General features: G+C 34.6%; 1 protein-coding gene across 1 annotated transcript in view; it reads right to left on the bottom strand.

The window, feature by feature from the left end:
- The window catches only part of LOC132727177 (uncharacterized), a 48,811-nt gene that overhangs the window by 19,168 nt on the left and 15,333 nt on the right, over positions 1-14,310 (bottom strand). The window lies entirely within an intron of this gene.

The following is a 14,310-nucleotide window of genomic DNA, read 5'->3' as shown; positions in this document are numbered from 1 at the left end:
GCTTGTAAACTACATTGAAATTGAGGGGCGTGGGTTCAATCCCCAGAAGGGGCAATTTTTTTTTCTTTATTTTTTTCTTTTTAACATTATTTATGTATCTCTCTGATCCCTTATGGAAGAAAAAAAGTTTGATTTAAATTATATAATTATTTTAGGTATTTTTTTGGCTAAATAATGCCAAAATTTATAGCAAATATGATACCAGATATTTTCAAAGTTCGATAAAATAAAAACTACATGGTAAAAGTATTTTATATTTCGCATGATCAACTAATATACCTTTGAAAAAATTTAGGCAAACTTTGAAAACAGACCCTCATTTCGATAAATTTTAGGGATATTTTGAATAAGGCATTTTAGATAGGGAAATGGTAAAATAAGTGGTAAAAGTGGGTGGGGTAGGGTAACATTTTTATATGTATTAAGAACATTTTGTTTAAAAACAAACATTTTGCTTGTGTAATATGTTACCTGAATGTTATTATTTGTTTCTTAAAAATGAGCAATAGAAAAACATTTTTATAATGATGATATTACAGATTATTTAGAGTTTCCTCATTTCTGAAAATAAGCCCTTCTAATGGCAAAGTCTTAGTTCAGAAATATATCCATAACTCATAAACCACACGGTAAATTTTATTTAAATTTTGCATACAGGTGACCTTGAAGACATATAACTGTCCTATGTTGTCAATTTTACAGTTCTTTATGGTGCCCATTACCCATGGTCTACCTTAAGACATTTTGTTCATGAATTATATCAAACAAGGAAGTTCTGGGTTTTTGATATATACGATGAATTAATTAATTTAAAACATGGTTTTTACTAAAGAAATACCGGCTTAAACCATACGCTCCTGTAACCAAAAGTGATTAGCCTTTGTCGCCAGTATAAAGCCAGGTCAGCCTGCAAATCCCACAGACACTTTGAACGTGGAGCTCAAAACGCCTCTAAGATCCAAATTTGTCAATCCCAGCATTTGTACTGATCATGTAAATCAAAATAGCTTAATATAAGTCGTTTTGAAAAACAAATCATATTTCAACGTCTGTAATAATTCACAAGAAATAAACGTACACCTACCGTCAAAATCACCATGTATTTTATTCCATTTCCAATATTTTCACATAATCATTTTGCCAATCAATACAGAAGATATTATTCTTCACAATGATGGTCAATTTCAAACTTTAACATCAATATAAACAACTAAACAGCCGAAATAAACATCAAGATTAATGCCATCTTTCGACAAACCCCAGCTTTGCGTATTCAAATACTAGGGATGTCATTCGAAGCCGAATTCACTATCCGGATATCCGCATTAGACATCAGAATACTTCCGGATTCCCATTGGGAACCAACACATTACCGACTATAGCCTATAGACTATATGGCTCAGACTATTGCCAGATAGGTTATCATCTTCAAAGCGCGGCGCATTTGAATACGGAATATTGGATCCGTACTCACGGAAGTGAGTTGTAAGATATAAGTAATCCGTAAAGAAATTTGAACATAAAACGTTTTAAAAAATACAAATTATTTTGACATTTCAAAAAATATTTTCACATATGATTTGTTTCTAGTTCTGTATAAATGGCAAGCGGTGTTTTTATGATGTTGTAATAATGGATTAAGAACATGTGGAATAGTTAAAACTATAGGGAAAATAGCGCTAAATTAGAAATGACTTTAAGTGTTAATTTGACTTCCATACAAAAAAATCTAAATTATTAAAAGTGTTTTAATTGCCCCCCCCCCCCCCACCCCCATTCAACCTGGTACAGAAATCTGTCCCAATTCAACTTCATAGTAAACACATATTTATGGTGGCTGATTTGTGCCATTCGTTTTTTCGTCCCGCGACCTCGCCAAGCGAAAAGTCGAAAATTAACGCGGGGTGCGGGGGGCGCATATAGAGATTTAAGAAATAAGACAGCGGGTCGCCATTTTAGACTGCAGGAGCATGATTTAAAGGCCTGCCGTGAGGGCACTAAGTTTTGAAAGACCTTGTTAGTCCTCTTTTGAAGAACTACAATGCCTAAAACTTAGATATTCAACATATAACATTGCTTAGTTAGAGTAGACCTCTTTTAAAAAGTTATTTTAAACGTCTTTGTTGTCACGAGTGACATAGATTTTACATAAGTAAAAATGTTTAAAAAACTCTTCTCAAAAAAAGCAGAATACACAGAGCATAGAGCATAGATTACTAAGCACGTAGCATCATCTTGTCTGTGACTAAAACAGATGGCATGAATCTTGCTCATAGAGCCACCCGGGTTTATAGACTTGTAACGAGTATAGAATAAACACATTAACCACTTTAGTGTTAAACTAAACGGGATCTAGAACGAAGATATTTGGATTGTAGCATGGATATAAAATTGATATAAATTTGTATGAGCTTCCTGCAGTTCTAAAATGGGCTTTGAACTGGTGGTATCACTTAATTACCACGGACTTTATGTAATAAATCTGTCGTTTTCTCTAAAACCTAAAACTACGGTACCCGAAGCATACACATTAATAAAGTATCATCATGAACCTTGTATACTCTACAAATATTTGTATAAATCATGGTCAAGATGGTCAGATATATCAAGCACCCCAGGGGTCACTAAGTTTATTATGCGACTCATACAGGAATAGTTAATTTAAGTCCACTCATGGAAAGTAGATGTTGAGCTGGTATTTCAGAGCATCCGAAATACAATTATTTCACTAATCATGTATGTAATGACAAATTGGCACACCAATATGAACTTATTACTAACCTTTATTAAATAGTTGCGACCTTTTTCCAACGATGGATCTTAGGTCATCATTGTTCTCTTATTGATTAAAAAAGAGGTATAAATAATTTATGAAATACAGTGGTATTTTAACTCGTCAAAAACTGTATGTAGGTCAGGCGATATCATTGATGTATCTGGTTCACTACACATCTATTATAGATGAGATATTGTGACGGTTGCCTTATATTTTCTATTTTGAGCTATTGAATGCAAAAGTCATTATCTCATTTGTATTTTTACAATTAACAATTTTTAAATATTATAAAGGATATTGAAACAAGTAATATAATGCAAGCAAATTTAAAAACTGAATGTACACACATGATTGCAAAGCTATTTGGCAGATAAGCGATCATTGATTTTAGAATCTTACCATCTAGCAATGCTTTGCGACTGCAGAAGATGCATTTGACGACACTTAAAAGGGTATTTGTTGATACTGGCGACGTTGGTTTAAAGGCCCATTATTCCCCAGAAATACTATCATTATATTTCTGAAAACCTTTTTATATTTGGTGTCCTGTTAGTTTCCAAAAGGCTACTCACTAAGCCATTTACATGAATGATATACAGTTTTAGTGAATAGGTATTTTTGTAATGGAAATCGAAAATACTCTTTTCATGCCATCTTGCTACTTAAGACAAACGATTTTTCACATCTAGCGCTGTACTATCTTTTCAGGTAATAAGCCTCTCTGCTCAAAAAAACTATTATTTTAACAAATTAACGCCATGTTTGTCCTTGCGAAATATTTTTTGGTATTCATTTCTGAAGGCATTATATTGTGCTTTTAAAAACAGCTTATCGGGCAACAGTAATCAATTTCGTTGTAGGTTGTTGTTATTGTTGATGATGATATTTGTAATTATACATTTGTGAAATTGATTTACGGATGGAACATGATAATGGTTTCAGTGTATTGAGTAACATGGTCTTAAATTTGAAGACCAAGCTTATTCTATCTTGAAATTAATTTATCAGATCTATATTATATACTATGAGTTTTTAAAGCTTGCAATGCCTCCAGATGATCCAAAACATTTGATGAAAATCAAATTTGAGCAAAGTGTACTAAATATTTTAAGAAAAGAAACAAAGAAATATCTAGATTTATCACACACCCGTGCCGATTTTATTTGGGGTATGTGATAAATAGAATATTAAATTCGTGTATGTTCATTACTGAATGTATTGCACTCGTTGAATAAAATATTATTTTGCCCGCCAGACGCTCGCATAATATAATATAGGATTCAATATCCTCTATTTATCACACACCCGTGCCGATTTTGCGACTCCGTAAAAATGATATTGCAAGATCGTGCATATATTTTGACGTAACGTCATTTGCGTTATACAAACATAGCGTTAGACGCGCTAAATTTTAGCGTTATACTATTATACTATATTCCACTCGTTCAAATAAATTCGGTACCTTCAATTTACTTTATTAAGTAATGATTTACATTGCTGTGCGCAAATAATGACTTATTTTGTGTATTTATCCCACCATATTTCTACTTCTTGAAACACTAACGTAGAAAGGGTTAGTTTTTTCCAATATTTTTGACCAGTACGGTGGATTTTAATTGCCCTTCGTATATTTATGACAAAGTTGTTGACACCCAGAATCAAACAGACTGATTACCTGGAATATTTTATTTGATTGATAACCAATGATTGAGTTACCTAAACACAACAATTCAGGCCCCTTGTCCAGCATATATTGAAGGTAATTCCTTTACAGGGCTACATACTTCATTCAGGACTCATACAAAATCTAGCCTCAACAAATTGTATAGTAATAATTAAATGAACAACAATGGGTTCTTCAATCATTAAATTCAAAATAATGTTGCTTTAAAACTACAACACATGTCAATAAACCTCAATTGAATACCTTTAAGATCTTAAAATATACTCATGAGGGGAGAAGCTCCGAGGAGCTTAAGTTTCTTTGTTTTTATAATTCTTCATTAAATTAAATCGTTGGTTTAAAACACAACGCTCCGGTTCACCAATACTAAACAATTCTATACCAAAGGTAAAAATTTAATGCAAATAAAATCTTTGATCATTTTGTTTTTGTTTGTGTATTTGTGAATATTAACTTAGATTCTAAAAGACAGAATTGTAGTGGTCGCTTAAATATATTTTTTGCATTTATACCAGTTTGATCATGTACAGATAATTGATTTATTTTTCTGAATTATTGTATTCCCGTACCCCCGACCTATTAAAGGAATATCTTTAAGTCGGTCAGTTAGTGCTTTAATTAAAGTGATAATTTGAATGTAAAGGTACTAAGCTTACAAAACGTTTAGTGTCTACAACTAATCAAAGGAAAAATCTTTTTATCTCAATTAAGTCCTCACTACAGCAATAATTTAGTTAATAATTTTAATATTATGAAAGTTTATTCAATTCGAGTACACGATTATATGTTATTGCACGATAGATAATTTGTTTACTCATTAACTCAAAAAACGTATCAATTTCCTCACTTTAAGCTTTTAGGGTTATATATACAGTAAACCATGTCCAATTAAATGGTTAAATGTAGACGAATCGTGTAATGATAAGTTAATGTAATACAAAGTAAAAACAGTACGGTGTAATATGCGAGCCTGCTGTGTGAAAATCTGTGTGCTTCGTATTGCAGGCTTAGGAAGTAAAGAGCGAGTGCTACCACTTAGTAATAATCGAGATCACTTAACATCTATGCGAAAACCTTGTTCCGGATAGCGTTAACCAGTATAACCCTAGAATCCTGCACAGACTAAAAGAGCTAACGATTGTATTTTTATGCGTATTGCAGTTTCCAGAAGGCAAGCCAAACAAGCTGTGATGATGGCAGTAATTACGTCACAGAAATTAAATTAGGAGGAAAAAGGACCTCAACAAGAGAAGCGAATATTAACTCTAAACGAAGCTTCCTAAACAACCGTCGGTAAAGGCAACCAGCACGACCAATAGCAGCTTTCGCCCCTTCCGTCATATTTTCGGAATAAGGACTTTTATAGATAATAGTCAGAGGACGTCCAATTGTTCAGCACGACGAACAGAACAAGAAGAAAATGGTGAAGTGTTTTCATCCGTTGGGAGGGGAGAAGGATATTATCATCGCCAGTTTATAATCGCAGTTTACTGAAGACAGTCATGATGAAACCAAGTAGCACTTAGATCAACCATTTATGATATTGTACCTAACCAACACCGTTATGTTCTTACATACGGAGAATAATTCCGTTAGAGAGCATATCGATACCGAGCAGCGATCTAGAAATTAAAAGTGTACGTATAACTGAACTGAAACTTGATTTCAATGTCTAGTGTAAAATATTCTAGTAAGTTTGTAATCACCTGTTGGATTTAAATCGCATGCCTTAGGCTTCAATAGCATAGAAAAACATACACAAAACTAACAACCATACCGGAAAAAGTAAATGGTCATTATTGGCAAAGCTACAAATGTCAAAATCCAGATATCAGTTTATGTTATACAAAATAAGTGTGTACGTAAGACAAAATTTATAATCACGTAGTAATTACTTATCCAATGACTGTCCGCGTCAATCGCTCATCCTGCGAAACGTCACGGATACTGTCGCGTACGCGGATGATAAAGAGACAAAAGGAATAGATTCAACGTATTCTTGTGTGATCGAAGTAGGGCGCGGGACGACCAACTAAGTCGAGCAATGATAATAGCGCAACTTGCAAGGAAAGTGGGTTAAGGGACAATGAAGCAGGATTAAAGCGGTGTATGGTCAATTGGAAAATCAGGACTGGAATTATTAACGTTGATGAAATATTCTGAATTAGAGGGGACACAGACGCAACCCTTGTCAAAACATAAATAACTCAGGCAAAACCGATTTATAAAAAGTAAAACGCAGATGAATGACACCGTAGGACTACGCGATGGTTGATCACACTTACTATGGAGTAAACGGTAATAGGCATACTATCTAAACTTTACTCTTAGCCCCAAATATTACAACAGCAAACAAAAATCCTCATCATTATCATGTGCAACTTTGGTTAAACACAGTAAAAGCATCTTTTTTTTCTTTTTTATGTCAAATTACATGCTTTGTACTGAACTTTATACTCTGTTCCGCCTACTTCTGAACAGCTGTCAATTAAGGTAGACCATGGGTAAAACATTACCTCCACTCTGAAGAGTATTCAAACAGGCTAGAATTTCATTTGCCAATTACATTAAAATTGAGGGGCTTGGGTTCAAATCCGAGAAGGGCAACTTTTATTTTCTTTCCTTTTTTTACAGTATTTATGTATCTCGCTGATCCCTAATTGAAGAAAAAATGGTTTGATTTAAATTATATAATTATTGTAGGTATTAATTTACTAAATAATGCAAAAATTTATAGCAAATATGATACCAGATATTTTCTAAGTTTAATAACATAAAAACAACAGGGTAAAAGTATTTTATATTTCGCATGATCAACCAATATACCTTTAGCAAAAATTTGGGAAACTTTGAAAACAGCCCCACATTATGGTAAATTTAAGGAATATTTTGAATAATGCATTTTAGATAGGGAAAGGGTAAAATTAGTATTTAAAATGGATGGGATAGGGTAACATTTTTACACATATTAAGAACATTTTGTTTAGAAACAAACAATTTGCTTGTGTAATTTGTTCCCTGAATGTTTTTATTTGTTTCTCAACAATGAGCAATAGAAAAACATTTTTTATAATATGATATAACAGATTATTTAGAGTTTCCTCATATCAGAAAATAAGCCCTTCTAATGACAAAATCTTAATTTAGAAATATATCCATAACTCATATACCACACGGTAAATTTTATTTAATTTTGCAAACAGGTGACCTTGAAGACATGTAACTGTCCTATGTTGTCAATTTTACAGTTCCTTATGGTGCCCATTACCCATGGTCTAACTTAAAGTATTTAACATTCCTATGTAGGGCAATGATATTTTGCCTTCCGCAGTTTGCCTACTTCAACCGGTCAATTTTGCATAGCAACGGGTTTCGTCGTAAAATGGTGTTTACTTTCACACATTTATAGAAATATATACATTTCTTTAAGACATGTTGTTCATGAATTATATCAAACAAGGAAGTTCTGGGTTTTTGATATATACGATGAATTAACTAAACATGGTTTTTACTATAGAACTACCAGCTTAAACCATACGCTCCTGTAACCAAAAGTGATTAGCCTTTGTCGCCAGTATAGGGCCAGGCCAGCCTGCAAATCCCCCAGACACTATGGGCGTGGAGCTCAAAACGCCTTTAAAATCCAAATTTGTCAATCCAAGCACTTGTACTGATCATGTATATCAAAACTTAATATAAGTCGTTTTAATAAAAAAAAACATATGTCAACGTCTGTAATAATTCAAAAAATAAAAATGTAAGCGGGGGAAAAAACGCACACCTACCGTCAATATCACCATTTATTTTATTCCCTTTCCAATATTTTCACATAATGCTTTTGCCAATCAATGCAGAAGATATTATTTTTCACGATGATCGTCAATTTCAAACTTCAACATCAATATAAACAACTAAACAGGCGAAATAAACATCAAGATTATTGCCGGTTTACCCTTTCGACAAACCCAAGCTTTGCCGTATTCAAATACGCCGCGCTTTAAATATTGGAACTAGGGATGTCATCCGGAGCCGAATTCACTATGCGGATATCCGGATCAGACATCAGACCAATAGACTATATGGCTCCGACTATAGCCAGATAGGTTATCATCTTCAAAGCGCGGCGCATTTGAATACGGAATACTGGATCCGTACTCACGGTGGTGACGTGCAAGATATAAGTAATCCGTAAAGAAATTTGAACTTAAAACGTTTTAAAAAAATACAAATTATTTTGACATTTCAAAAAATATTTTCACATATGATTTGTTTCTAGTTCTGTATAAATGGCAACCGAGTGTTTTATCATGTTGTAATTATGGTGGAATAGTAAAGCGGTCTCACTTCCTCCCGGCAGAGCCCATGACCGCCCCGGTAAGTTACTGGGATGATCCGGGACGATTCGGGGTGAAATTATTGTTGCGGTCACACTAACCCCGGCAGCACAACGGTAATGCCCAACTTACCACCAGGATGCACTCTGGACTATCCAGGCAGAGCCCAGGTGTAACTACGGTTCATGCCGCCCCATTCGTTCCCGGATGACGCCGTAAGAGCCCCAGTTGACCCAGGCAAAGCCCCGGTCGATCCATGCAGAGCCCGGCAGAGGCCAGGACGATCCAGACAGAGTCCCGGTAGAAACCCCGTGGATTGAAAACGCGCGAAAATGATTTCATTGATACATAATTTTTATTTGAAATTATATCTATTGTTCCAGAACAGTAATTCATGAAGATTTTCTGAAAAATCCTTATGCAAGACTGGATAAAAGGGAAATGGAAAGGATTTAATATAAACAAGTGGAATCATCGCAAATTGTCGTGATTTTTTTTAAATGAACCGGGTTTTGCCAGGGCTCTACCGGGATCAACTGTAGCTCCATCTTCATCTTCTGGGGCTCTGCCGATATCCTCCAGGGCTCTGTCGGCATTCACCAGGGCTCTGCCGGCCTTCACCGGGGTTCTGCCGGCATTCACCGGGGCTCTACCGTAGCTCATGCCCCGGATCATCCCCGGTTTGTGCCGAAAGAGCTTCGGTGCTACCCGGTGTAACCCCGGTCGTTCCTGGCAGAGCTAAGGATGAAGCCGCTAAAGCTATACTTCCCGGATCATCCCGGACCACCCCGGTGATATTAAATTTTATTCAATCCGGGGTCGTATGCCGGATGTTCCCGGATCATCCCGGACGTTGCCGGCAGAGTTACGGATGTACTCCTGTCCCCGGTCGTTCCCAGATCACTTCGGACGTTTACCGGGGCTCTGCGGAGCTCTGTCGGCATGTTAGTGAGACTGTAGCTTTAAAACACAGAAAAATAGCGCTGAATTCGAAATGACTTTGAGTTTCAATTTGACTTCCATACATAAAATTATAAAAAGTGCATTAACTCCCCCCTCATTAAACCTGGGACAGAAATCTGTCCAAATTCAACTAAATAGTAAACAATTATTTTTGGTGGCTGATTTGTGCCATTTGTATTTTCGCACCGCGACTCCGCCTAGCGAAAAGTCGAAAATTAACAAGTTAAAATGGCGCAGAGGGAAAACACGCTAATAAGCGAGGGCGCGGAGCGAAATTAAAAAAAATAAAACTTTGCCCGCGGGAGCGCGTATTGAGATTAAAGAAATTAAACAGCGGGTCGCGGGACAAAAACACGCTAATTAGCAGGGGCGCGGGCAAGATTAATAAATAAAACTTCACCGCGCGCCCTCGCTTAATTAGCGTGTTTTCATCGCCAAGCGAAGAGTCGAAAATTAAGAAGTTAAAATGGCGGGGGCACGGAGCAAAATCACGCTAATTAGCGAGGACGCGGGGCGAAGTTTAATAGATAAATTTGTTGTTCTTGTAGCAAAGTAATTTTGACGGTAGTTATTTAAGGGTCATAGAACTGGTCATCTGTGACATTTAAGGCCAGAAGAAAATTTGTTTGTTTTCAAGATATTCATGTATAATTTATCTAAAAATAAATTTTAACTTTCATAAAGAAAATTTGCACTCCACATGCATGGGAACTTGTGGTGATTTTTGTGCTTATTTGATCACTTTATATCAAATCATTATGATGTGTTATCAGGATATGCTTACAATGTTTATCCCTGCAAAATTGTATGAATTTGATAGCTTTTCATATAAAATAAATTCGTTTAACTGATTGATATAAATCCTTGATGTTAACACTCGTCAATTGACTTTTTCATGTTTTAATCTGGGCCATTCAACTTTTATAGGGAAAAATGACTTTGAACTGAGTAGCGAACAGTTCAGACTAAGATTAGATTGTACAGATGCCAGGCAGAGCCCCGATGGATTAAAAACGCGCGAAATGATTACATTGGCACATACTTTTTACTGAAAACAATCCTTATGCAAGACTGGATAGAAGGGAAGTTGGAAGGGTTTTAATTCAAACATCGCAAATTGTCGTGACTCTTTTGAAATGAACCGGGCTTTCCCGGTGGCTCTACGGGATTCAGCCGGGTCTGTCGGCATCATCCGGGGGCTCTGCCGGCATCCTCTTGGGCTCTGACGGTATTCACCTGGGCTCTGCCAGCATTCACCGGGGGCGTACCGTAGTTCTAACGGCTACATCATACCCCGGATCATCTCCGGTTTGTGCCGGCAGAGCTATGGTGCTTCCTCGGTGTAACCCCGGTCGTTCCCGGCAGAGCGAAGGATGAAGGGGCAAGAAAAACATTACTTAAGACGGTCCATTATTTTCTATTATTTCTCTTTATTTAATTGGATAGAGTGTAAAACCTGGTTCATTTCAGGTAACAACGTTTGTATGGGTTTTTTTTTTCAGACAACATTATTTGTATGGTTTTTTCAAGGCAACACAATTTGAATGGATTCTTTCCATGAAACATTATTTGTATGATTTTTCCAGGCAACAATATTTGTATCGGTTCTCCAGGCAACATTATTTGTATGTTTTTTCCAGGCAACATTATTTGTATGGGTTTTTTACAGGCAACATTATTTGTGTGTTTTTCTAAGCAACAATATTTGTATGTTCTTTTTTTCAGGCAATATTATTTGTATGGGGTTTGCCAGGCAACATTATTTGTATGGGTTTTACCAGGCAACATTATTTGCATGTTGTTTTTTTTTCAGGCAACAATTTATGTATGTTTTTTTTTCAAGGCAACGTTATTTGTATGACTTCTTTCCAGACAACATAATTTGTATGGGTTTTTTCCAGGCAACAATATTTGCATGCTTTTTTTCAAGGAAACAATATTTGTATGGGTTTTTTCCAGGCAACATTATTTGCATGGTTTTTTTCAGGCAACAATATATGTATGTTTTTTTCTAGGCAACGTTATTTGTATGAATTCTTTCCAGACAACATAATTTGTATGGGTTTTTGTCAGGAAAAAATATTTGTATTGTTTCCTTACTAGACGTAGGGGTTTTTACACTTATGGCAGAAAATAAAGCATGGACCGTCTTTTGCATTGGTTTTCTGTCTCACACAGAGCACTATATTCACATGGTATAGACACCGTGATGTAAGCTATTGTTAGACCGTTGTCAGAAAAAAGTTTCTTTTATGTCAATATTATAATTATGGTAATAAATATCTTTTTAAATTCTTATTCATAACTTGTGTGTTATATATACATGATATACATGTATTTGTAGTAACTTAAAGGTGAATGTAGTAGATAATGTGTTTATGTAAATCTAAAATTGATACAAATAAAAATTAAACAAATTCTTACCACCTAACTTACCACAACTTTGTTTTAGTTTATACAAATATTTTAGTTCAATTGCTTTGGAAGCTATAAGCTTATTAAAACTCTCTCGAATCCGTTCCTGGAACCTACCAGTACTAAGCAATGAATGTAAAGGTTCTTGCTCAAGGAAATAATGGCTTGCAATTCTGCTTATGCCGGTGCTAGGGGGCGTGGACGGTATTTTGCACCGTCCATGAACGGGGTCAATCAAACCGAGCCTGGAACATTTTTGATTTTGCCGTGTTGGACTTTAGGGATTCTTATTGTTTTTATCGCCACATCAGAATTTTCTGTGCCGTATGGAGGCTGTAAAAAGTCGCCCTGTACATTCAATCAGAGATGTTATAACTATTCGGCATTGTGAAGTTGCTAGGTTCCAATATTAAGGTAAAAGGAAATGATAAGATAGGTAGATAGATAAATTTATTTCGGTATGCAAAACATAAACATCTATAATTAAAGCAACATGTACGGTACAAATATATAAGATTCATGGGAATAAATCAGTTACCATGACATGCTCACCAACACCAAGTATAGCACAAAATAGAGAGACTATTCATTCAATTGTGGTCCCCTGTGTCCCTTGTGTTGGTGGCATTTCATAGAAAGCCTTAACAAATGCCAAAACAAATACTTTCAGTTAAAGATTTTAAGTTATTTGAACACAGTTTGACGAGAAATACATTATTGTAACATATCATTCAAGTTAAAAACAGAATACATATACTAGAAAGCGAATGATAAAATTAATAAACATTATTTTACCATAAGACATACTACAATAAAGACAAATTACCATTTTATCACAAATTAAACCTTTTATTAGACCATTTGACTAGATACAAACGCGCAACTATAAAAATTTAAAAATCAGTATCACTTACACTGAAACAAAGCATCATTTCATATTAAATATATTAAATGATAGACGAAATGAGTTAAAAACATTTCCTATAAAGAAACAAAATGATGTAAATTTAAAAACTCATGTAAGAAGCATTGGAAATAACAAACTGTCCACCAGTTACTTCTGAGCCGATAATTCGAAAGAAAGTATCCTGTAAATGCTAAATATATAATCTGAATAACTATTCCACAACGTACAACCCACAAAGCAGAAGGACTTGGTACTAAATCCTTTGACCTTTAGGATTGCAAATGCACTTTTGTAACTTAACCTGATATTGTTAGAATAAACCGTCACCTGTGGGATACGTTTTTTTTTCATGCTATCATGATTCAGAACATTTTATACTTTAAAATCTTGATAAAGGTTGATTTGATCTACACGTTTATTGACAGGTAACCATTTGAATGCAGCATATAGCCAGGAACAGCTAGTAGAATGGTAAGTAACTTTCCCTTTTTATGCCCTCTACACTTAGACAGGGCAATGGCAAATAGATTTGCCTTTGTTCGTCCGTCCGCCGCCACGATGTCCATTCATTCACTGAAGTCTGAAGCAATTGTACAGATATTTGTGATTAAACAGTAGAATAAAGGACCTCCTCTGTCCTGTAGTACAATTCGTCAGGATTTAAGCATGTAGGAAATAATAATAACATAATAATAACAATAATAATAGATCTACAATAAATAATTACATGTATAACAAAAATTTTAATTAGAGATTGTAACAGAGAAAGTTTACACAATAAAAAATATTTTTAATTAATTTTTGAAATTAGGCACGTTTTCAAGTCAAATGTAAGGCGTAATTATTAACATTATATGCATACTTATTTTCAGTACGGCCTTCTGATTTAAAATAACAAAGAAAAGAATACTTATATTTCTATAAAAAAAAAATTCTAAAAACAAAAAATCATTTATTTTCTTTAATGTAAAGGTAAGCTATATCAATTCATTCGACTGACTCTCGTATTAATCATATTAATTTTAGATAAACTCATAATAATTAAAAATGACAATATCAACATTTACAACAGCTACAATATAAAGTGGTTAATCTCTAATTGTAAAATAAGAAAATATTTCGTGATAGATTATACAGAAAAACATTGTTTTATAGTAATAGGTACATGTACTTTGTTCCTTTGTTCCAAAAATCAATACTGAAATAAGAAATAAAATCCTTGAAATAATAA

The sequence above is a fragment of the Ruditapes philippinarum genome, unplaced genomic scaffold (assembly GCF_026571515.1).
Source record: "Ruditapes philippinarum isolate M1 unplaced genomic scaffold, ASM2657151v2 ctg988_1_1_1_1, whole genome shotgun sequence".
Classification (NCBI taxonomy): Eukaryota; Metazoa; Mollusca; class Bivalvia; order Venerida; family Veneridae; genus Ruditapes; species Ruditapes philippinarum.
This window is presented reverse-complemented; position numbering and strand designations above follow the sequence as displayed.